The 23,910-nt window shown below is 41.7% G+C and overlaps 1 protein-coding gene across 2 annotated transcripts in view; it reads left to right on the plus strand.

Moving 5' to 3' along the window:
• The first annotated feature begins 4,605 nt into the window (after window positions 1-4,605).
• The window catches only part of tab2 (TGF-beta activated kinase 1 (MAP3K7) binding protein 2), a 53,348-nt gene continuing 34,043 nt past the window's right edge, over window positions 4,606-23,910 (plus strand). For both annotated transcript variants that reach the window (XM_035617102.2, XM_035617104.2), the window contains exon 1: window positions 4,606-4,966. The gene's annotated coding sequence lies outside the window, so the exon portion shown is untranslated. The remainder of the gene's footprint in view (window positions 4,967-23,910) is intronic.

Raw genomic sequence — 23,910 nt, forward strand, 5'->3', positions numbered from 1 at the left:
TAAGTATATATAAGTGGGCCTGTCAGGCTGACCTTCAACTTCCGTCAGTGGAGTGGAGCACAGTCATTGAATGCTGTTTGCTCTAGAATTGTTTGTGTTTCTCATTTTAATTTTTGTTTTCAGTTTTTTCACTAACTGCTTTTAGACATGCACTGAACTCTGGACATGGACCTGAAATTTTTGCGAAGTGGCTGTATGTGAGAACGTAAATGGGTGCAAGTGTTGTTCCGGAGATTTGTTGAACTTTTCTTTCCAGCCCCTCAATTTCTGGAAAATATCAGAGTGAACCCATGTGTGAACATGTGTGAGATTAATCTCCTGGAAATTTAAACCAAGCGTGTGGGCATTTTGATGACTGCAATTAAAAACACTGCTCTCAGGAAATGTTCCTGCTTTTCTGAAAGCATTGATTCGGACAATTTTCTGTTAGGGCCATCATATGTCAAAGGCAAACTGTCATATGTGAAAGGAAAATATTCAGACTCAATTTTCCAGACATACGAAGTTCATGTCTAAAAACAGCTACTGACTTCACTGTCTGGTTGGGTTGAGGCTTCGCAACTTCTTGAACAGGATTTGACAAAACGTCTTGTGTAGTTTAGTTTAAAAACAACCAAATACACAAATAAAAACATAAATGGAACGAGGTGTGGTGGGATAATGGGTCAAACACAGAACTTTCATTTAGGAAACACGATTTAGACTTTTCTAACCTCTCACTTTTAATTTTTTTTATGATTTTTACAATTATGTTTGTATATTTCCACTCATTCTTTGCTTAGGTTTAGTTGCCTGAAGCCTACTGGATCCATCCTGCGATTGTAAGAAATTTGTTGTCTGCCCGTTGCTGGTAGTTTATTTGTGGTTTTTTTTGGTAAATTATTGGTACTTAACTTACAGTTACAATAGATATATGGAAGATCATCCTCACACCAACTTGTGTGTGTCCTCTGTATTTTGTACCCCTGGTCGGCAATCAGTGAGTTAGGAGTTATTTCCCGCCTCAGCCGACAGACACATCCCACCAGGGTCCAGTGGATTTAACTAGTATATGTCATGGCTCTCACCATGACTTTGTTAGTGTAGCATTTGCTTTTCTTTTCTTTTCCGTGTGTTGGTGTGTGTGGCTGTGGGAGCGGCTGTGGCCATGGTTGTGGGCGTGGCTTCCTCTCCGGACACCTGCTGGGCCGCATCAACTAATCTGCGCTGTTTCAAAAGCTCTGGCCCCCCGCGTCCTCGTCGGCAGATTGTTTTACCTGTTCTGCGTTGTGAGACGGCTGAATATCTCCTCGAATGATTTACCTTGAGTTTTCTCTGTAGTGTTCTACTTCTCGTGCTCACGCTTCTCTCTCGTTCCTAGAAATACCATCCTGTTGCGCGGCTTCTCTACAAGCAGCCGGATTCCAGCCCAGCCTTCCCCCGATACCAAAGTGGGCAAGCATAGAAGTGTGTTTAAGAGGGGCATAATGACTGGAGACCCTCTGCAGACATAAATCTAAACTGCTGACCCATGACAAGCTGTCCTTAGACTGTGAAAAAACAGGCCTCTTTCCATGCCAAGAATGTGGGTGGCCGGCCTTGTTACTCCAAAAAGTCTGAGGACTGTGGGTGATTACAGCAGCAGAGTGCAACAGCAGGTTTTTCATGTCTGATTTCTCAGGCTGCTGTTGTCGTGTACACATTATACTTGTATCAAAAAAAAGTATCACACTGCCATTTTTTTAATCTGTGTATAAGTACATGTGGAAAGGGAAAAGGAGTGTGTAGAGTGTATGTGAGGGTGGGTTTGGTTGTGGAGAGGGTGCTGTAATTCCAAGCAACCCACAGTCCACTTCCACCCCTTAGGTAGCCTGTGAAATGAGACCAGAAGTGGAGAACTATAAAGCAGCCACATTCACAAGGTTGAGTCATTGGAAATTCCTGAGAATTTTGATTCTGCTGCTGTGTTTTGCTGACATGCTTTGCTTGACACATGAATCCCCCCACAGACCCCCCCTGCCACTGGCACAGCACAAGTGTATAAGGCATTGTCTGAAGTAATGAATACTCTGTGAGAGGACTGGTCAGAGAGGATAAGGGGCTGCCCTGTGCAGTCAGTCTGTTGCTCGCACTGAAGGGGATTTCAGCTCCCAGGGCTTACAACTCAGAGTCAGGGGGTCACAGTCTGTGTGATATGGCAGTTTGTGTGTGAGTGACTGTGTGTGTGTGTGTGTGTGTGTGTGTGTGTGTGTGTGTGTGTGAGTGAGTCACTGCATTATGCCGACACACGAGATGCCATATGTTTCCACCCAGTTTACTGAAGAACAAATGCGGCGTCCTTTTTCATGAGAGTTCCCACTCGTGTCTGTTTTCTCACTCGCACCCATGTGTGGGTCAATGCAGACGCAAGCAGTGGGCAGTAGAAGTGGTCCACATCAATTATGTCGTAAAAGAAAAATTAACTGGGCCACCTGTTTATGAATGTTCAAATTATCTTTAGAATCTATCCAACAGAATCAAGATTCACAACACCCCTGGCTGCATACAGAACTTTATGACTTTGTTTACCCAGTAAATTAAAAAGCAGAAATCATATCAGTGACTCTGACGGCTTGGTGGAAATGCACCCAAATCACTGGACACCCCACGTCTTAATGCCCTGAGACTCCAAAGTGTAACTCACTCCATACGAAATACAGAAAGAAACAACATTTTAATGTCATCTCTGCACAAAGAGAAAAGGCATTACAAAAGAACAATCAAATGAGTTCATTGCAAACATGCTGGACCCTGTTTATCCATATCATTTGTCTACCCATGTATCACAAACTTGTGCACTTGTACACATACCTGGACACATCCACACCTGAATAATACACCATTTTCATTACTATTATTATAACTAATAATTACAGATAATAATTACTAATATTACAGCAATACTATTATAATGTAATATTATTGTTATCATTATTATTTTGTAATTATAACTAACTATTCCTCATCCTTTTATACATACACAATCATGAACTATAAGAAATCTCCCCTACAACACTGATTTCATTCTCAGTAACAGCATGGCATTCCCACCATTAATATAGTTATTGTTTGTGTCATTTTATATGAGTAATATATATGTTTCAGTACATTATCCAGTTCCTGTTAAAATCATTGTAATTTTAAAAATCACTACTGTTTTGTTTTTGGATCATTAAAGGGGAAACAAGGAAAGAAAATCAGCATTTTGATCAGATGACAATAAAAACTCTCACTTGAAAACAATACCAATGAAAATCACAAAATGCATCGAGGACTTAAATTGTTTGGCCTCAGTAACCAACCCATGGAAGGAAGAACATAATCAGAGCATCATATTTTTTAGGGGATAACAATATTTATAAGTTTCTCCTTTTCAAAATATCCACAGTTGCATGACATCTTTTATTGTTGTATAGCTATGATACCATCGTTGGGGCTTTCACGCAGAGTGATCTAATTCACATTAAATGTGCATCATAAATACCTGAAACTCCAACGTGCATTTTAATATGTAATTCAAACGGAAAACTAAGGGTAAATGAATGTAAAAAAATAAACGTTTAGACCATAGAAACTTCATAAAATGACAAGAAAACTTGACAACATTCAGCTGCATCTCATGGATCTTCACAGCTGTTTGCTCAGTTTAAGTCAAGGAATAAAGAATGTGAAGTACCACCAAAAACAGAAAAAAAGGACAAGATTGTTGATAAAATGCACTCCTGACTGGTACCTGGGACTTCCTCTGCCTGAGTGGTTGAGCAAAGTGCAAACCTCTAATGACAGCACACAAGATTGCAATATTCTCCCACTTAGCTTTTACACCAGAGAGACAAAGCGATCTGAATATGGAGTTCTCTCTGGACAAGGCAATCATTTGCTGTTGTGATTTTGACAGTTTACACATTTAAGTATGAAATATGTTGTTTTCTAACAGCAAATCAACAGGCTTTCAATAAGTGAAAAGAGAAGCTGCTCTCTGCCCGGCCCTACTTTGTGAAGACCTGCACCACACCGGCTGGTCTGTGATGGTGTGAATCAAACAGACCTGAGAGGAGAAAGAGACCAAAAATTCACCTGTGCATATGTCTTTCAATGGACAGAACAGTTGCTTGCAGGTATAGGGATTGCAATGTGAATATATGTCATCTTGCGTTTGTCTAGTCAGCTGTCAGAATGGACTGCGGGGATGATTTATTGATTCAGGTGGTTGGATTCTCTCGTACTACTGGATCAGTCCTTCAGCTGCAGGTTCACTTTTCTGCCTCTGTGTCTTTGAACAATGCAACGGTTGTAGTGTATCTGACCTGTGACCCCCAGCCTCTCCCTTTGAATAAAGGTAATATATGAAGGGATTGTTCACATTGCTGTCAGTGACTACGAGTTTGACCAACACCTTAACTTTGAGTCGTCCTAATTCTCTTGCGTAGCTTTCATTCCAGGGACCTTGAACATCGACCAAGTCCGTTTTTCCTCACTTGCATCTTGACAGCTGCAAGAATGCACCTCAGAACCGTTGGCACTGCACAACTTTCTCCTCCCTCCCTCCCTCCCTCGGCACAACTTTAGGAAGGCTCCACTCTCGCGAGAGTAGCGTTCTTATGCAGCCGCCATATTCTGTGACAGTATTTTGATTCGTATCTGCTGGAAGTGAGGAAAAAGAGCAAAGTGACGGGCCGTCGAGGGGAGGGGGGGCTGAAGAAGAGGAGCTGTCAAAAAGGTATTCCCGAGACACTGTCAAACGGCGGAGGGCTGAGGCTCCGCATCCCTCCCCTGACGCGCGTCCCAGGACGCGCAAGGCCCGGGGCCTCGCTGCAGTTGTCCCCTCGTCTGCCTGGTCGTAGCTGGAGCTCCCTCGGCTTCCCCCCTCTCAGCTCCGCGGCCCTCTGGAGGTCCGGCGGCGGTCTCGGGTGCTGAAGGCGGCCCGGGGAGCGGCGGCGGCAGGAAGGTACGTTGGAGTCAGCGGGGCTCGTCTCGCGGGTTAGCAGCGGCTCTCGGTGCGTCAGTGCGAAAGGCCAGTGCGGCTCGGTGTCGCGCACGGCCCGGCACCGTTGGACCGAAGGACGGTTTCAGACGTGGAAAAAGTTTTTGTCTCCAGCGGGGGCTAGCTGCGCGAGCTAACTCGGAGCTTCGCGGAGTTCCGAACACACCCGGGTCTCCCGTGGTGTTCATGTGTCTGAATAGACGTGGTTTGCTCTCGTCCCCGCAGTGGGTTAAGCACGACGCCGACCCACGCTACATGTTCTGCAGCCCATGTCGGGCGACTTTTTTCCACTGAGCTCTGCGCCGAAGCGTCGCAGGACTCGTACTGGATGGAAACGTTCAATCACAGAAGCGGAGCTTCGCTGAGCCTCCTGCACACGGCGTGTTGTTTCCCCTCGGTCGGACCTCTGTGTCTTTGCTAAACCGCCGAAGACATGTTGTCCAACTTTCTCATGAGCGGCGTCCTATAACGTCCTATAACGTCCTATAACAGCCAGTGTGCGGCAGTCCGGTCCTTGTCATAGTAAGATCGTGCAACCCTAACCCTACCCATTGACTTGGATTGTAATGTTGCAGAACTGCAGCCCAGTTGATCTGAAAGGGAAACGAGATGTGTGTGTTTGGTAACTTCGTCCCCCGTGGATCAGATGTTCCCTGTCTGGACCAGTTGGGATTGGGACTGTTAGTAGATACGTCCCATGTTTATTCCCAGATCAACCTACCGGTTTTATTTGTTTCTGTGAAGCCACTGTAGATACGCCAGGATGAGCAGCAGGCAGCAGCGTTCCTCATATTTGCTGTGAACTTACGGGAGCCATGGAAGTGGTTTCAAAGCTTTGACAGAAGCTGATTGAGTATTATTAATAATACTAATTAAAAAAACCAACCCAGCTCAGTGTTGCCTTCCTTGCGGTACATGTTACATGTTTTTTTTCATGCCTCTCCCCTTTCATATTTAATCAAGGTGAATGCACAGCGGTCTACTTGGGCCCTGTGTGTGTTGACAGTGTGTTTCTCTATGTGGTATCACTTAGGCTGGTCTTCATATTAACACCAGCCTCCAGTCAGAGGGTTGTGGCTGGAGAGTCTGCCAGACATTTCAGCAGGTAATTGGACTGTGGCCAATTAATGTTTCATTAAATTCTGAAAACGGCAGCTAAGAAATGGAATTGTCCTTTGAAATCCTAAATCTGACTAGTTTTCCCCTGGTGTAGGTAGAAATTACACACTCATAGCACAGCCCTCCTGACTGTGGGTTTGATAATCCAGGCCTCTTGATTTACTCTGTACCCTCACAATCTCTTCTCTGTCGGCCTCTAAACACCTCCAATCCAAACTTTGTTGTCATAGCTAGACTGTTGGAGTGTATATCATTCATTAGCAGCTTGTGCCTTTCTTGACTTGCAGTCAACACTTCACTTCCTGACCAATAAGCTGCCATGGCCAGCTGTTTATAGGTGCAGACCCCTAACTGAAACCATGTGTGCCTGTAGCTGGGCAAATATGTAGCTAGGGAGCCTGGCTGATTTGCCACTCTTATGAGACTCGGCACCGAATGCTCAGAGCGTGTATGATACTATGATATATGCTAAATCAAGATTTTGGAGACGATCATATGCCTGCTCTGAACAAGCTGCTAATTGTTTTGTTGAGATGTTATTAGCCATATGCTACCAGGCTAAATCAACATGACTTATGCACAGATCACAGAGCTTAACTGTGATCTGATTTCACTTACCCGCTCTGTATGTAAATCAACATGTACATAATTTCCGTTTGCAAAAGACCAAATGTGTTGTTGTTTTTAACCGGCGGGAGGCGGCAGTGCACCTCCCGTGCCTAGTCTGCCGGAAATAAGAGTAGAAGAAGAAGAAATCAAAACAATACAGACTATTCCTTGTCGTGTTCCAGGCAAACCACATCACCGAAGATGTTAGATGGTAAGATGTTACCTCACCAGCTCTGTCACTGTAGGGAAGAGACCTCTGGTAGCTAGCTAACTTTATTTTGACACTTCGTCAGACATACACAGCCTTATCAGGGGGTCTCTCACTGCTCACAGTGGCCATAAACTGTCGGTATACATGGATGGATGTGCGGAGCCCATTCTCACTGTGGCTACAGCTACGTACACACAACAACAGTGCAGTGCCAACCTTCTTCTCTCATATACACAGACACACACACACACACACACACACACACACACACACACACACACACACACACACACACACACACACACACACACACACACACACACACACACACACACTTCAATACCCATAAAGCCACCTTCTGAAAGGGCCAAGCTTGGCTCTTAACAACGCACTCCTAAATTATTTCTATAGATCTTTCAATGGCTAGCTAATCTTAATGCCATGTCGCACATTTGATTTCATATGTCTGCGACCGCTGTTACACAAAAAAGTACACACTTGCGTGCGGCCATACCACTGGAAAAGAGGATAGCGGTGACCAATTGGTACCTCACAGTGGGTACAGACTATAGAACACTGTCTGAGTTGTTTGGTATTGGAAAAACAACAGTGTCAAATTCTGTTTACTTCTGCTCACCCAGAGGGCGTCAGTTGAGTAGGCAGACATTAATGTGGCTAAAAGTCACATACTCGTTCTCACTGCTATTAGAATGTGGACACATGCGTCTTAAATCACCTCCGACACACTTGTGTTTGAGAGCTTTTACATAGAGCTGAGTTTGTGGCATGTTGTCGTTAGTTCTGTGCCAACACTTAAATTGTCTTTCCTGAAAAACCTGTTTCCTGTTTTTGAAATCTTTCTTTTATTTGCAGTGTTTTGCACAACTTGTCATCACAGAGCGAAGGGTGGGTGGTGTGTTGTTTGCTCCCTACTCACAAGGGGAAGGATAATTACTGCATTTGAGTGTTTCTGGATGGAGCACAAATGCTTGTTGTTTGGATCAACAGTTTAAAGCCAGTTTAACCCAGGAATCGATTGGATTACCTTTCTCCTTTTCTGTGTTGGAACATTTTTCTTTTAAGAGACTGCAAACACTGTATGTGTGTGGATATAACCTGATACTTGTTCTTTCAGTCAGCTCGGTGCTCAGTGACCCATCCATAGGTTATTATTCAGTGTTTGTTTGCGTCAAACTAAAAGTGTCAGGTCAATATCTATAATGCTAAATGGGAGGTGCAAAGGAAGGCTCCATCACATTATGCCCATAGCTGTACGCTCAGGAAGAAGGCTTGGTGTTTTTAACCCTCCCCCACTACAGTGTTGGGCTGTCAGGAAGAGAGACTTCTACTGGAGCCCCCTCCCCCTGTTGAGCTCTGCTGACTTCTCCGCTTTAAATGGAGTCCTCCATTACACACGCTGCTCATGGTCCTCTCCAGTTCAAGGGTTAAACAGTCCACTACACCTCTAGCTGTCGTCTGCTTCAGTGCTTGGTCAGTTTGCAGTAGGGCTGAACCATTGGGGGAAAAGATCGAATTGAGATTTTTCTAACAGTTATTGCGATTGCGATTTGATTTGCGATTATAATTAGCGCACACGCGCGCACTGACAGAGCGAGATGTGTTGAAGAGGAGAAGGGGAGAGAGCTCTCTGTTAGTAGTCTGTCTCTTTAACGAGGGAATAGTCGTGGTGTTCGTCACCTCACGGTGCCACGTGAGACATTGCGGAGTAACAGTCTCAAACAACTCTCGTGTGGGTCTGTGTTCGTCAAAACTGTCACTGACTTGTTGGCCGTACACTCGTCATGTAGCCGCTGTGACGCTGTGTGAAGTGCTGATGCAGGTTGGTGGTGTTGCCCCGTGAAGTAGCAATGGTAGCACGGCATGTTCTGCCCAACACCTGACGCTGCGCAGCATCGTCCTTTTTAAAACCGATGTGCTGTTCCTCTAAAGTCTCCGCTGTATCAGTTTCCGACTGTTCTGTTGAGCTTGAGGCCATTGCACAGCAGGTTATAGTGTTATATATCGCGATATTATCGCAAATGCAATTAATCGTTCAGCCCTAGTTTGCAGAGTGAATTTTGTAGGGTCACATTTGCAGTGGCTTACATATTAACCACAGTTATGATAATGCTTGCATAAGATCATTTGACTTTTGCGTAACTGTTGGTCGAAATTAGGTGTTAGTTTGATACAAAAAAGTTGTAAAAAGGTTTTTTTTTCTGGCTAAGATGGAGGCAGATGAACTTCATGAGCTGAGAAGCTGGCATCTTGGCCACATTAGCATTTAATGATTAACCGTTAACACATTGATGATACACCGCATTGGCATTCATTTGTAATTATTTTCTGGCCACTTGATAAATGCAAGTCAACTCCTGAGAGCAATATCTGGGTCTTAAGTTGCTGCATGCCTGACTTCCATGACAGGCTTGTCTAAAAGACACTTTTTACACCACAATTAGTGCATGTATGCCGGTTTTTAAACACAGGTAGACCTGCTAAAAGAAGGCGATTTACTTTTCCATCAGCAGACCATTTTGCTTTATTTTGTGGTGTGTCATGTAAGACATTACGAACATGCTGCAAACAGGGTTGGTAGTAGAGGTGCTTGTGCTGGCTGAGCATTGTGAGCAGGCTGACTCACACTCAGAGACATTGCTCCACATCAATGTCCTGCGGCCTTAAATGTTTGTCATTCGAGGTGCAACTAGACTTTGTGCTAATCAGTGACCTGCATTTACTGCTCTTTGCCTTGTCGTCGCTTTCTCTGTTGAAGTACAGCCAGACTTTTGACTGTTTACCACGGCCCATGTTTCCCTCCACGGACCATGTTTGGAACCGATAAGCAGAACCGAAATTCTCACAGGCACCCATAACCCTGTGTCTCCATGCCTCGCCTCAGGGCGTGTCTCAAAGATTTTAGAACAGTCCTTCGTTGTGTCTTGTCTTGTCAAAATAAAAGCACTCGCAGTCATCTAATTGTGACTTCATTACATTACATTACATTCATTTAGCTGACGCTTTTGTCCAAAGCGACTTACAATAAGTGCATTCAACCATTAGGATATTACCCCAAAAGTGCAAGAATCAGGAGCATAAATAACAATTTGTCAATAAGGCAAAAACTGCTTCACATTGCTTTTTTTTTCTGTCCTGATGTCAATGGGAAGCTCGTTCCACCATAAAGGAACCAGTACAGAGAACAGGCGGGATTTAATTGAGCGGTGGCTGCCAATCCCTCAGTGAGGGCATAGTAAGCCGTTTGGCAGTAGCTGAGCAGAGTTGACAGGCTTGGGTGTAGCTTTGACCATGTTCTGGATGTAGGAAGGGCCTGAGCCATTCGCAGCACGGAGGGAGAGAACCAAGTGCCTTGAATTGGTTTTGGACAAATAGCACAGATGAGACAGTTTCTGTCATGTCTTGGCTCAAATGGACCATTAAATCCAATTCTGCATGGGATAGTATTTATAAAAATAAAATAAAAAGCATTATGTTTATTTTGTACTTTTTAAAACACCTGTGTAAGTGGAGACATATAGGCCTAAAATATTAAATATTTACATATATTATATTACATAAATAATATTTCATGACATTACATTTCTGAAGCAGCAGCAGCAATCATCTTGCATAGGGTGGGGGAAGATCTGAAATAGTCCAAATTCTTTTCAGTTTAAATTTTTTATTTTTTATTTTGGGACCAGTATGGTATCATTTCTCTGTGTAGCTGTAACTAATCCTCAGTATTGTGGCTGAGATGGCAAAGAATTTACTGACAAGAGGTGACAATTCTTCAATGTGTGGTGTCATGTTTCCTTCACTGCTAATCAGTGGTGATAATTTTGACTTAAGAGGAACCCGGAATTGATATTGGTACTGATCTGCCAATTCAATTTTGATTTGATAAATACCAATTTTGTGTAAAGCGCTTCTTAGATTTTATTTTGGGAACTTATATGCACATATGCACATTGAAGGCTAGCACAATACCCAGTTACAAAACTGTGGGACAGTGATTTATTTTACTTGCTAATGCAATGTGACTAAAACAAGAGAAATCTCTTTTTTTTAGGCCCACATGTCATGCACCTTTTAAAATTTTTTTTTATAAAAAACTTAAAAAATGCATGTTTAAAAATAATAAATTCTATCCCTTTCCTGCAGAATCAGATAGAAACTGAAAATCTACTCACTAATTCATCTGCACTGTTGACAAGACATCAGCCTGATATGTGCAGACAGCTGTCAGCTAGTATTAGCTCCCCGGCGGGGCCACACTGAATAAAGCAGAATACACACAATGCTCAGTCGACTTCCACAGTGTCATATCTTGTAGCAGAGATAATATTTCTTCAGCAAACACAAACAGAGTATTTTTTGCAGTATCTCCCTCTCATTGATGCGATATCTCTCTTTTGCATATAATTCGTTGATTTACTTGTGGCTGGTCCATCATAATATCAGCATCCACTACCACTGCCAGATTAGACTTAATCTGCCCCCCTCTCACACAATAAATGGGTTGGTAAATCGATACTTTTAAAACTGGGGATGCACTGAAATTAAAATTGTTGGCCGAAACTGTAAATAATGAAACACGTGATCGAATACCGAACAGGTTCTTTAGTTCATTCATTTCATTTATTTTGCCAATTTTTCACAATTGCATAAATTAAATAGCCTAAATGTGCTTTTTACTTTTTGGCTTTAATTTCCAAAGAAAAAAATTCAATTACAAAGGTAAAATTTAATTTTTTTAATATCATTTATAACATTTATAACACTGAACTTTTTTATTTTACATTCCAGCAGACATTATTCCATGAAAGCCCAATATAACTTAAAATAAATAAATAAGAATAAAATAAAATGAAATACTTTCATTTGGAGGTTTCTCGATTAACACCCACTGGAATGTGGTGAATGTCGCGGACAGATCAGAAGCTATTTTTGTGTAATTCTCTGACATTTCCAATGCTTTCATAATGCCGAAAGTTTTTTTTGTTTTGTTTTGTTGCTATTTTCGGCTGAACAATTTCAGGGGCCGAACATTCAGTGCATCCCTATTTAAAACCATACTGGTGCCCTAGCGGTGCTAGAACGGATCCCTTTTTTCCCCGTTAAAAAACTAAATCAAAAAATGACAGTTGGCAAATTGGAATTTGCCATTAACTGTTAACAGTTTAAAGTGTAATTAACTTAAATATGAATATATAAATACAAATCTCTTAACAAATTTAAAACCTAACCCAACTACAATAATTTAATACTAAATACATTTTGTAATAGATACAGCAAAATACTCCAGCTCCAATTTCCAGTTTCAAACTCACGCCGTGTTTGGCCTGTTTCCAGTGGGGTCACGCAAGCAGTCAAACACAGTGCATCCCTGTGTGTATCAGCCCACTCTCCTGCCTCCAAAGTCTCACAATTCAACTTGACAAGCTCTATTGAGCAGTTGCCCGTTGGGCGAGTTCGCGCTTGTCTCAGCCTTGTGCACGAGGAGCAGAAATGCTTGCTTGCGAGTGTGCCTTTCAGCCACTCTCAGATACTGTTCTGTGTATTATACTCTGCCTGAGTATTAAATAAACACAATACATCCTTGTGTCAGAATCCTTTAGCGTGAAATACAACCACACTTTGGATCGTGTAGTTTTAGGCATTTTGTTGTCTTGTTGACTTGTGTTGGAGTAGCTGCAAGCTATATGTAGGCTAATGATGCTTGCTGCCAGAGCCATATAGTGTTCCCACCAGAGTAAAGTGTAATGTTAACGATCCACGTGTGGTGATGTTTGTTATATTTACTGTAAGCAGGGCAATTATTTAAGTACATTGCTCAGGGACAGAAACAGAGCTCCTAAATCTGTAATGTGATTTGGTCCGGTAGGTACCGGCCACGTAGGAAGTACGAACCAATGCCTGATTTGCACTGTATTTTCTGTACCCAACTCTACCTATAGGGATCACTGGGAAAAATCCTGCTGTACCTTTGAGCTGGCAGACGGCCAAAAAAACGAAAACGTTTGTCCATTCTTTGTGCTTGAGTGAGGACTGGCTCGAGGCACCTCATATAGCCAGCTATCTTCCACAAAGCAGACACGCCACACATCATGAAGCCTTAAATACATCCTTTAGCGTACAATTGAATGTATATATATATTTTTTTAGGTAACGTTTTAAAATGTGGCGAAGTTCAGTGATTTTGAAGTGGGGTTGTATGAGTTACTTATGCATAGTTAATGTTACCTTATGGAGATGGTGATCAGCGATGTCATTTAACGGAGTTTGGAGGAGAAGTGGAAGTAGCGTAAGTCACAGTCCCATTGTTTCAGAGGGGACCACCGAAAAACATATTTTTCGCCACATTTTAAAACGTTACCTAAAAAATATATATATATCCATTCAATTGTATGCTAAAGGATGTATGTTTTTCACTGCTTCAGTGCCAGTTCAATGTCAGTTTCGTTGTGGTGAAAAAGACGTTTTGTCAGTGGTCCCCTCTGCAACAGTGCGACTCAGACTTAACCTACTTCCATTTCCCCTTCAAACTCCGTTAAATGACATCGCTGATCACCATCTCCATAAGGTAACATACTAACTATGCATAAGTAACTAATACAACAAAATCACTGAACTATCCCTTTAACTGAACCACTTGAAGTAAACTCAGCATGCACATATCATTTAGAGCAGCTGTGCATGTTTACTGAGAAAGAGCACAGCTGCAAAGATTGATAATGGTGTTTTAAGTATTAATATTGGACCACTAAAATTAAAAATGTATTTTCTTTTTCTTTTGAATCCAGACAGCATATCAGTCAACAAGATAAAATAATATAAGAGGGCCTTCGCTAGCCTCCTGCTGGTCGGCGCTCGAACCCTAATAAAAAAAATAGGTCAAGCATCAGTGTTTCATGTTGTTAAATAGTTATTCAGATTAATCAGGTATAGAATGAGAAGTCATGAGTGTAACTAATGATTCCATGCTCATTTTTCATTACCATACAATTTTGAATCCCTCTACTATGGACACAATATTATACACCCATTCACAAGTCAGACATTTGTTTAGCCGATGTGATGACATGCCAAGTTTTATGTCAAACTGACTAACTGCATAGTGGTTGCAGCAATGCACAGGTTAGGTAATACAGATAAGGTAATGAAGACATATGAAGATTAGGTAATGACTGATAAAAATGTTAGATGCTTTAGATCATAAAGATATGGATTGTTGTAAAAGACAGAGGTGAGGTTCCAGCTGCACAAAGCCACCTCAACACATGTTTACTGTCTTCCATTTACTTGAACTGGAAAACAAAGAGAATCACTGACGGTTTCCTTTTTACTTTCTTGGCTCATCTTCTGAGCTCTTATAGTGCCTTTGTATGTTGTTATATATGGAACTAGTAACCATGTTTTAGCCCGTTCTATCTGTGCCTGTCAGTGTGCGGTGGCGGGAACCCTGGACAGAAAGATTTCTGAATTTATTCATAAAATTTCTTAAATACATGGATATTTGTGAATTTACTGTAAATCATCAACTTGATGTAAGCTTTTTGTTTGCAAGATGAATGAAAGAAGGATGAAGGATTACAAAGTAAAATCGCTAATGTCATTATTCATTAGCTTAAGTTTGGAGACAAGCCTACTATATTACCACAGTTTACAGACTAGTGAATGTGTGTAACGGCACTTGTAAATCACGCTCAATTGTGGTGGGATAATTAAAGAGGAGCTTTTCACGCTAATTAAGTGTTTTTCAAGTTCCCTTTACAGAAACTGGAATATGAAATAGGATAGTCGGACCACCATCAAATAAAGTAATATAGTGAGGCTCCTCCGCCGACTCTCTTTGGATGTACCATTTAAACTAATTGGAACCAGAGCTGCTGGTGTGTTAAACAGGCATGTTGGGAAAGACAGCAGTGCAGCCCTTGAGACCCTGACTTTGTTAGTGGGATCAGTCAATGTTTATTTTTTTTATGATTTATTGGTCAATAGAAGCAGGATATCATTAGATTAGCTTGCTCTTTATTCTGAATGAGAAGAAATGTCCTCACAAAACTTGTTTACTTCCTTCTCTTGAATTATGTTTTAAGTGAGATTTACTCTCACAAACCAGTTGTAGGAACCACCAGGTTGTTGGATTAAACTTGACTTGAAAAACTGTGGCAGTTAAAAAATGAAATCTTATTCCGAATCAGATTGATGAAATTTGTTTTACAATTAGCATTTTGTAAATCAATCATTTTTATTCTGTAATAGGCATTAAAGGTCCACTCAAAACGTTTTGGAAAGTGTGTCCCGTTTCCAAACAGTGCATATCTGATTCACAAAAGATTATTAAAACTTATGTTATCTCTTAATTTTATCTTCAGCAACATTATTATGCATGCTTGCCTTTTTGAAGTAAAATAAGAAGCTATTTGCAATACAAATTGCGAAAAAATTGTTGGACCAACTTGAAAAAGACTTTTGGTGTCATCTTCACTCCATCAACCAATATCTTTACAAATGCCCATAGTTGAGGACTGAGGAGAGACCTACTTCATGTGCTTACTGGTTTATCACTGCTTTCTGCCTAGCTGCTGCTGCCTCACTGGTGGCACAGTTGTATTTGGCCCCATGTAATGATTCTGTGTGGATTGACAATTCATTTGCATTTACACGTGTTTAGTGTGGCCGCCCTGACCACCCCTGGAGGGGGTTTAGCCGATCTGTCCCCAGTGTGTCTAGTGTCTATTTACACCAGTGTTTTCCCTACCATTGAATTGGGGGGAATTGAAAAGTCTAATTTTTTTTTTATTTTTTTTGTATTTTACATATAATGCCAAGCAAAAGGCATTTAAGGTCACTTTCATTATACTCCTTTTTGCTCATTCTTGTATTAAAGATTTTGAATGAAACTTAACGTGATTTGTGAAACCCTAACGAGCAGTTCAATCAAACATGACCCTTCCTGATGCTGCTTCACAATAAAGCTTTACATAAACTAACCACATTAAAGATTGTTTTTGTTTAGTTTAGTTTCAACTGCCTAATCAACCTTAGCAAATGTGGAAACAGGTTTACTGAAAGTTATGGTAAAAGAAGCGGCAGTCACTGTGAGCTGATTAGATTTAAGGGGCAGTAAGCGATTTTGGAGAAATCTTGTCCTTCTCTCTGTTGTTGTTGTGATTGAAACAGATTCCAAATAAAATGTAATGTAACATTAATAAAATAGCTAACACTGCATTGCTGTTTGCTAAGTGTCCTTTTTAGGACAGTTAAAATAATAAAATAAAAAAGGGAGTTCATATATATCTGACTGCTTTGATTCACTGATGAAAAAATGATGTGCAGTAATATTGAAAATGGAGGATGCATCGTGATATCGAATCGAATCATTGACAGGATAATCGTAATCAAATCATGAGACCAGTGAAGATTCACACCCCTACTGCACACGCAGTGTTGTGTGGTGCCGTCCCATTTTTTTGTTTTCGATTTGGAGAGCCAGGGCCGAGCTGAAAACCTAGATCTTTTTTTGGTGCACACAGAAACGACAGGTAGAGGGCCGTGAGGAAATATTTGCTGATTTTTTCTAAACATGTATTGCTTTAGAACTGCTTACCGCCCTTTAAGCCTAACTGCAGTGACTTTGATGTGTTTAATGACGGTGGAGTTTTATTTAACTGACATAAGCTATTTCAGACTATGGCTACATGGACAGTTCTATGATAAATCTATTCATCTGTGTAGAAGATGATGATCACTGTTGATGCAGCGTCAGTAAGCAGCAGATACTGAGTTCCAGTGACTTCCAGCTGCTTGTTTTCTGCAGGATGGATATAGCAGACTGACAGTCTTATCACTCCCTTGCTTATCCTGTGGGCAGGTTCTGGTCCCAGATCCCCTCCGACTCCCAGCTTCTCCTCTCAGCCGCAGCACAGAAAGCTGGTCTTATTCCTGCTGATTGTAAATGCCATACAGGGGCTGCTCTGTCCTTCATCATTTCTCACACAGTCTGTTGATGGTCTTTCATCTCTCTCAGGTTGTTTTGTACTCACTAAGGATGGGAAAGGGCTTTGATGTAGTGTCCTATCAGTAACAGTGTGGGCCTAAGGCTCTTGTACTCCCTTGCTCCCTTGCAGCCTCACTCTGAAAACATATTGTCAGGGTGTGGTGGACAACGGAGTCCACCCAGCTGAAAAGCCTTTGTTTGTTGTGGTTCAGTGTAGCTTTGCCAAGGGCAACTGCCTCCTGTGTGGAAAATTCTTGCACTAGTAGTGGTCTATTAAATTAGACCCTATGTTTGCCGATGTTTTGCAACGTTTTGCATCTCAGACTCAACTACCTGAACAGGGGAAAAACAAACCTTACTTCCCATAACACTTTTGAGGCGATCTTATTTTCCCCCTCCACTGCATTTGGCACAATAGCTCTTCAAACAAACACACTGCAAAAAGTTTGTGGAAGCCTCACACTCGGATCTGCAGTGTGGAATGGCATCAGATTTTTTGGAATGCAGAGGTAATTTTATAGATAATCCAGCACAAAAGGGGAGTGTGTTGAGTAAAATCGGCTCCCCTTTTGTTTGACGTATTTCTGAAAGTTTCCCTGTTATCATTCAATCATGATGGAAACCCCTCTTTGGTGTAAACCAGGGCAGTGGACAGCTCAGTGGAGGTATGTCCCTGGTTAGCTGAGTCCATCCTCCTTTTCTTCCATGGACTTTGACCCTCAAACCCCTGGTCTGCCTCTAGTCCTGGTTAGAGGTGTCATAACAGAGCCGTTCTGCTGTGGTATTCCATAGAGGAATGTGCTGCCTTGGATTTTGGTGTGTGTGTGTGTGTGTGTGTGTGTGTGTGTGTGTGTGTGTGTGTGTGTGTGTGTGTGTGTGGGTGTGGTTGGGTGGTTGGGTGTGTGTGTGTGTGTGGGGGGGGGGGGGTTAGACACTTTTTATGCAGAGTATCATGCTAGGCCATCGCTGGGAGCCTCCAATGCACACCTGCTGGTGCCATTCTATGCAGTATCACTACTGCGTTGTCCCCCTCGTCATTTGAAGGCACCAGCCTGCACACATTTCACATGGGCCGTCTTTGAGTGTTTTGGGGAAAAAAGAGCCATGCTCATTAACCCTGCCTATCCTGTATTATAGAGCTCAACAGTAACCGCCCACTTTTTCCCCCAGTAATTTCAAATTCTGAGGGGTAATAGAGCAACAACCCGACTTCCAAGTTCCAAGGTATAATGGAAGGCAGCATCACTAGCCGACATGAAGTTCACGTTTGTGGTAAACATATCCAAGTTAACAGCAAGCTCCACCATCAGAGATGTAGATGCTTACACCATTGGATTGTAGGTAGTGTAGTACTTTTCAATGACATCGCGAATAAAACCTCTTTTTCTTAAAACAAGGTTGATCATTTGGATCATTTTTTGTATTTACAACAAAGATTGAACGTTTGTCCTGAGAAAGTTTCTCCTGCTTTGCTGAACAGACTCTGCAGCAGCATGAAAAGCGGCAGCAGACGTTCACAGTGCAGGAAACAGTGAAAAACAGTTTCTCTGTCTTGACAGAACGGACATGTCGCTGTGGTCTCTGGGTTTGTTATCGACATGAAGGCGTTGACTGCAACTGCTCCTTGAAGCAGCCTCCACTGGAGGTTAGCCACCTTCTTGGTAAACAGAGGCTTGTATAAGAGAGAGAGAGAGAGAGATGCTCATGATGGTAGTTGCCCAGCAGTCTAGGCAGGGTCCAAAATTAGCACTCGCCAGTAGCCAAATGCGGGGGTAAATTTTGTCTTTGGCGAGTACATTATGGAGACCACACGCCACTCTGGCGGATAGAAAAAAGTCCTACAAGGGAGAGAAAGCTGCTGGTAGCTGTCACTTCAATTTGCTGGATACGACGCACTCCAAGTGACGTGCATAGAAAGTAATTGCTTCAGTTATTAAATCGCGCAAATTTGGGATACAGTAAAGTACTGTAGATTAAAATTTTTTCATCTACCAGCCGCCTTGGCTGGTAAGCTTTTGGACCCGGGCTGCAGCCCTATCACAATATCATACTTTTTTATCATGTAAAAATTTATACCAGTATTATCGTGGACGGTATTACCATTGTTAAGGTTTTACTGAATTATCCTTACTAATATATTTATCCATCTGAAAGGATCTGAGGGATACTCAAATATGTTTCAGATGGGTTTCAGATCACAGCACAATCTGAAACCCCCATTGTTGACCTGCTGATGCCCGGCAGTAGCAGGAGAGGAGTTGTAATGAGCAGTGTCAAATGTCATAGAAGTGAAAACATCGATTTTGCATTTAAATTTCAATCGTTGTGTTGCTCATTTGTGAAGTCAAAATGTATCTCACAGTGTATTAACAAATTAGGTCCTTTTTAAAGATACAATGAAATGTGTAATAGCTGAGTTGCTTTGTAATCAACCAAAACACGTGGAAAATATTATTTAATGGTGCCCTCACTGATGTCACAGTGACAGGTGAGCTGCAGGTTCTCACGTGAGCTCGTGATATTGAAAGATCTTGCCAAAAGTTCTGGAGCTCAATGAAAAGTAATACAAATTTTATATATATATATATACACACACATATTTATACATATATATTTGAAACATCGGTTGGAGCATTGTGGTGGCTCTGTCATGAAAGTCTGTAGTTGTATCGCCCAAGTAAACAAAAGGGAATGAGAATAGAGCTATAGAATCTGAGGCGAGATTTAAAAATTTCTTATTGATTTCTCTAACTCGAAAAAATTGTAAAAATCTGTTTAAAACCAGAGAGTCAATGAGTGTTTGCCATGGGGTTTTTGATGTCCATGGACCCACTGACCCAATGGGATTTCTCCCAGTGCTGCAAATGGCCAGTCCAACTATGACAGATGGGTCCATGTGTGTGTGCGTAGGTTTGTGTGTGTGTGTGTGTGGGAATTGTGCAAAGAGCGCTGCATACAGCTCTATAAAACAAAATTCCAAGTTGGAGAAGTTTTATGTTGTTATGAGAAGTGTAAAAAAAAGAAGTAATTATGACACAGACCAGAAAAATGAAACTATCGCAGGCCACCACAATCAACATTGCACAAGGAATGAAGAGAGAAATAAGTTCTGATCCATTTAATATAAGCCCAATTATCCATTGATCACCAATATTTTATTCATATAATATGTATATTTCTATCGACGATGCAACCGGTGCCATGAACTGGGGCCCAGAGGCTTACCAGGGGTCCATGAAGGGAGGACATTTTTATTTTCTATTATTTATGAATTTTTTGATAAAACAGTAACACGTGTACCTCGATGCCTTCCCTCGGCACAAAGCACATGCATTATCTTATGCCGGCAGTTTAACAAAATTATACGTGACAATTAGAGCTGCAACAGTTAAACGATTAATCAATTAGTAATCAACTAGGAAATTAATCGCCAACTATTTTGATAACCGATTAATCGGTTCAAGTACTTATGAAAATAAAAGTCAAAATGATCTGATTTCAGCTTCTTAAATGTAAATATTTTCTGGTTTCTTTGCTTCTGCACAAAAAAATCATCTTAATCATCCACATTTTTCACCATTTTATGGATCAAACAACTTATCAGTTAATCGAGAAAATAATCAACAGATTAATCGATAATGAAAATAATTGTTAGATGCAGCCCTAGCGACAATTTGTGGTCACGGTATTCGCGGCATCATCATTTAATATATCTCACGAACAACAGTCAAGATACCGCCCACCCCTACCTGTAAGCTAACTTTGTGTTGATTTGTTTATGAAGGCTGGCTTCAGCCATTTTGGATGTTTGATGGTGATAGAGCAATTGTCTGCTTTGGGATTGTCTGTAGTGACTGTGTATGTCTGTGCATGTTTATGTGCACAAGTGTATACTCATTTTTGGGGCGAAGGGGGGCTCAAGAAAAAATAATTGCCTATTTTAATTATGTTACCCTGATACGGCCAATCCCAATTATGTTACGCTGCTGAGCAGAAGGCTTAGACAACTTGGTTTTTGACAGCTGTGATGATATAGGACAGGTTTATATTACAAGTCAGTTACACTGATACAGGTGACAAGGGCCTGCTCACTTAGGGCAACAAGAATGACGTGAATGTTTAGACAGAGCTGGAATAAGACTGAATGGTATCTCAGCAGTGGAGCAGTCACATGACTTGGCTGCTTTTGTCTTTTGGTTGGCCTCAAGGTGGGGAATGATACTCCTAACAGCTGCGGGAAGCATTTCCGGCCAAGGCTTTCCTCCGCAGTCAAGCACACGGAGGTCCAGCAATACACTGAAGCAGGGATGTATCAGTAACCACTTCTCCACTACCAATACACACTATTTGCACAAAACTTTGTGCAGATTACAACTAGCCCACTTCAACAGAATCATGTCAGGGCCCACAAAGAGGAATAGTTGATATTTTTCCATCCACTGGAGACGAGAAAAATATCAGTTAAATCTCTTCACCTTTTATATGTAACATTATAGATTTTTCCTTGTTTAAGCAGCTTCCACTGCCCTGTTTTAGCCTCAGCCAAATCCTGACACAGTGTACAGTGTGGTTAAAAGGCTTCAGAGAGGCCCCTTTTGTTGTGTTAAAGGACCCAATAACACCACAAGCAGTGGAGGGAACTGATGGAAAGAGCTGACCAAAGACAGAAGTGCTGCTAATGTCCCTCAGTCTGTGTGCTTCAAAGGGCATGATGACATACAGTAAGTGCATTTCGTAAGGCAATAAAGGGTGAAGATTTGGCTGGTGCATACTTGGCATGTCATCCTTAAGCGCCTGAGTGCAAGCAGCCTCATTGTGTTCAATTGCCTCGCAGTGAGTGTTAAGAGATGGCGCTGCCACCCAGGTTTGAGCTGCAGTCGGCCTCAAGGTCACCAGTTTGAATCCTTGGCCAGCTGAGCTTGAAAGGGGAATTGGCTGAGATGTGCTTTCCCATATCTCAGTCACTGAAGGAGAAGGCCTTTGAGCAGAGAACTGAACAATGGCAAGCTGTAAAATTACCAGAAAAGGGAGTACTGCTTGATTGGAGGTTTATTGGGCATGTCCAACTGCGAGGAGGGTACAGTATGCCCGGTAAACCTCCAATTAAGGGGTAGCCCCAGAACTCGCTGGCAAGACTACATATGCCATCTGGCCTGGGATACACCTCAGGATCCCCCAAAAGTAGCTGAAAGGCATGGCTGGGGAGAGGAATGTCTGGAATACCCTGCATAGATGGCTGCATCTGTGACCCAATTTCTGATAAGCGAAAGAAAATGGATGGATGGATGGATTGAAGAAAGTATGCAATAACAAATGCACTGCATTTATTGTAAGTGAAGACTACCTTCTAAACTATGGCATAAGTGATGGAGAATGCCCCTTTGCAATACCCTTGAGCTCAAGGTGACTTCATCAAGTCTTATTTGTCTGACCAACAGTCTCACTTGTGAAAAATGACTTGCACCATATCAAATGATTAGGATAGTTGAGTCATTTTATGTCAGTTTGAATTTACTCAATTTACTGACCAATTGTTGCAGCTTTAATAATTATTTCTGATTCTATTTGCCAAGTGAAAATGCAATATAAGTCTATGATTACAGCTTTGTTGTAATCTTTGACTCGTATATCATTCCAAATTAGATGCATATGTTTTTTTGACAGTTGACAAGTGCCTTTTAAAAGACAAAAATAAGATAAGGGTAAATCATTTTTCAATTAATGTAAGAGATAATTGACATTAAGTACAGTGTTAGTTCAGACAGGACCCAAAGTCAAGCTCAGCCAAGATCCAGAACATCTGCTGACAGTAGAGATCTCCATGCCAGTCCTCTTCTATGCATTCATTTGGCAAAGCTTGTAATGCACTCTTTTTAGCTGATTTAGCATGCCTACTCTTCTTGCTCTCACTGCAAGCAACCCCAGTCTCCTTTTCATAGTGTATCTGACCTAATCAATGTGATTCATTATGATCATTGATACCTGTTCTTTGTTGGGCTCTTAAACTGCTGCTCTTCCTGCCTCATATTCTGTAAAGGCTCATGGAATGGTAGCGAGGTGTGCTTTCTCTACCTCAGGCTAGGGGTGGGCTATCTGACGATCCTATATTACGTAATCGAACCGTAAAGATCGTGAGGAAGCAACGTCGAGAGAACGCGGATACTGGAATGACTCTTATGGTGCGTTCAAACCAGACACGACGCAATTCTTTTGCGCGGCTAGATTACACACAAAGTCAATGCAATGACCCGACTAGACACAAATTTCACGGCACTGACTCGGTCGCCGCAAATGGTGCCATATGCGCGATGCAAATCAGTCGAAATTTGCGGGGTGTCCATCGCTTGAGTTGAAATACTTGAACTCGGGCGATATATTCACGACGCGATAGCCCATGAGCGTTGAGATCCTCCCTTCGTCACCTGTTGTCAGATGTCCTGTCATTGTATCATGAATGGAGGATCACTACTGTCGCTGTGTGTGCGCCGCCAGACTAGGGTTGATATTTGCATCATGACCGGGTGAAGGAGAAGTCTGGTTGTACTTCACCAAAATCAAGTGTAACAAATGTTTTGCAAGTAAAGGCAGTAACATGAGCGATCTGTCGAAACATTTAGTGAAAGTCTACTTCTGCTTATCAAAGTCAAAGACCAGATCTGTTATTTTTTAAATACAATTTTTTTTCTGTGACATCACTTGACGCTCACTTGTTTTTTTGGGATAGCCTAGATGGTGTGAAAAATCGGGATTCAGATCATATGATGTTTTGGCCAGATCAACCAAAACAGGCTTTCCATGGTTGCACGTTCAGGGAGGTCCCTTACAGAGTTATAATGCCAAATATAACTATTGAAATGAATTAATTATCACTTTAATTTTGACTTTATATAATTAAAATTATAGGTGCAATTACTGATCAGATACCAATGTGTGAAATGAAACAGCTTGGACCGATCGACAATG

Source organism: Scophthalmus maximus, chromosome 18 (assembly GCF_022379125.1).
Source record: "Scophthalmus maximus strain ysfricsl-2021 chromosome 18, ASM2237912v1, whole genome shotgun sequence".
Classification (NCBI taxonomy): Eukaryota; Metazoa; Chordata; class Actinopteri; order Pleuronectiformes; family Scophthalmidae; genus Scophthalmus; species Scophthalmus maximus.